Genomic DNA, 2,519 nt, shown 5'->3' on the forward strand with positions numbered 1-2,519 from the left:
GATAGTGTCTGTCCTTACATTTAGGTCTTTAATCAATTTGAGTTTTTTTTTGTGTATGGTGTTAGTGAGTATTCTAATTTCATACTTTTACATGTAGCTGTCTAGTTTTCCAAGCACCACTTTTTGAAGAAGCTGTATGTTCTCACTTCTATATTCTTGCCTCCTTTATCAAAAATAAGACGACCATATGTGTGTGGGTTTATCTCTGGCTTTGTATCCTGTTACATTGATCTATATTTCTGCTTCTGTGCCAGTGCCATACTGTCTTAATTACTGTAGCTTTGTAGTATAGACAAAAGTCAGGCTCCCTGATTCCTCCAGCTCCGTTTTTCTTTCTCAAAATTGCTTTGGCTATTCTGGGTCTTTTGTGTTTCCATACAAACTGTGAATTTTTTTGTTGTAGTGCTGTGAAAAATGCCATTGGTAGTTTGATAGGGATTGCATTGGATCTGTAGATTGCTTTGGGTAGTAGAGTCATTTTCACAGTGTTGATTCTTCCAATCCAAGAACATGGTATATCTCTCCATCTGTTTGTATCATCTTTAATTTCTTTCATCAGTGTCTTATAGTTTTCAGCATACAGGTCTTATGTCTCCTTCGGTAGGTTTATTCCTAGGTATTTTATTATTTTTAGCCCCTTTAAAGCTGTGTTCCCGCAGCCAGCCCCAGTCCTCTCCCTGGGATCTGACCTCCAAAGCTGGAGCCTCATCTCCAAGCCCCCTCCTGCCCCGGCAGGTGAGCAGACAAGCCTCTCAGGCTGGTGAGTGCTGATCGGCACTGATCTTCTGTGTGGAAATCTCTCCACTTTGCCCTCTGCACCCCTGCTGCTGTGCTCTCCTCCGTGGCTCCAAATCTTCCCTGCTCCGCCACCTGCAGTCTCTGCCCACGAAGGGGCTTCTAGTGTGTGGAAACCTTTCCTCCTTCACGGCTCCCTCCCACTGGTGCAGGTCCTGTTCGTATTCTTTGTCTCTGTTTTCTCTTTTTTCTTTTGCCCTACCCAGGTACGTGGGGAGTTTCTTGCCTTTTGGGAGGTCTGAGGTCTTCTGCCAGCGTTCAGTAGTTGGTGTTCTGTAGGAGTTGTTCCACATGTAGATGTATTTCTGATGTATTTGTGGGGAGGAAGGTGATCTCCACATCTTACTCCTCCGCCATCTTGAAGGTCTCTCACATTGCACTTTCTAATTTGAGGCCTGTTGATAGGACCTGATCGTAATCAGCCCAGATGTGAAAGTGTGTACCAACACTGGCCTAGTAATCTCACAGGGGTGTTAGGACAGTGAAAGTGTAGGAATAGATTTGAGTGGGATTTGGATGAAAAAAAATTAGTGGCATGAGGTTTTTTTTAACATTTGCTAAAACATAAGATATAATTAAGGAAAGAGAGTTTTTTTACACAGCAGCCTTTCAGTTAGCCTCAGATTTTCTCAGAGGAGAATGATTCTGTATTATATGATGTATATTGCTTGTTTTGAATACTACACAATTGGATCATAAGTGGCTATTTATATGGATAGAAGTCCAGGAAGCTGAAAGCCTCAGTCCTTCCAGAAGAAACAGTTGAGGGAGATGGGTGAAATGCTGAAGGTGTCCTTGATAAAAATGACAAGACATTGTAGGTGAGTTTAGCGGCATTGTGCATTTTTTTGAAATCCCTACATTTGGAGTGAACAATGGGGTGGGCTTTTTCACCAAGAGCCACTGATTTTGGTCATACAGTAAAAATTGATCTATTTTTATATGTTTGCCTGAGGCATAGAACTTGAAAAACTTCAGACATAGAAACAAGATTGTCTTTGAGTAGCTCCAAATTGGTATTCACATTTCTGTTTTATGTCTGCAAAGGAAACACTCAATAAATTTGGGTAAGAATGTAGTGGGGAGGAATCAGAGCTGATGAATTCCAAGCTTACATAAACTAAGGTTCTCAATCCTGGGTGCTTTTCTTTCTCCCTGTTAGTAGACTTAGTAAAACAAGACAGATGTTTGGAGTCCTCCTAACTCCTATCCCATTACTCATGGATTTTGGAGACAAGGCATTGCAATTGCTTGTTGAAATAGAAGAGGATTTAGTGGGCTAGGATATGAGGGGGCAAGAGGGTGACTAGAGGAGGGAGCAGCACATCAAGCACATGACTCGTGTTCATAGGAAATGTAAAAATGAAGCACAGAATCCAGCCCTTTGCAGTAACCACAAGCAACTACCACTCTTATTTTCCTGAAGACACTGCAGGAACTCAATGTTCACAGCCTTCCTGACCCTGAGAGTTTAATCTCAGAGAAGGACCAGTTCAAATGCTTGTTGGTTTGTCTTAGCACTCATATGTATCTAGTGGTGTTGACTTTTTAAAATTATGAAACTTGAGCAACTTTACCGAATCAAACATTGTGGATATCCAGCACTCTGAGTGCCTGTCTGACATTTTTCAGCTACAGTCATGGTTTTATGTGGCTTGAGGTTATTTCACAAATATATTTCTTTTGGTTGTTTCTAGTGATTACATAGGCATCCAGCCTGTTAA

Source organism: Aethalodelphis obliquidens, unplaced genomic scaffold, assembly GCF_003676395.1.
Source record: "Aethalodelphis obliquidens isolate GAN/ISIS:26980383/991018 unplaced genomic scaffold, ASM367639v1 scaffold115, whole genome shotgun sequence".
NCBI classification, from domain to species: domain Eukaryota; kingdom Metazoa; phylum Chordata; class Mammalia; order Artiodactyla; family Delphinidae; genus Aethalodelphis; species Aethalodelphis obliquidens.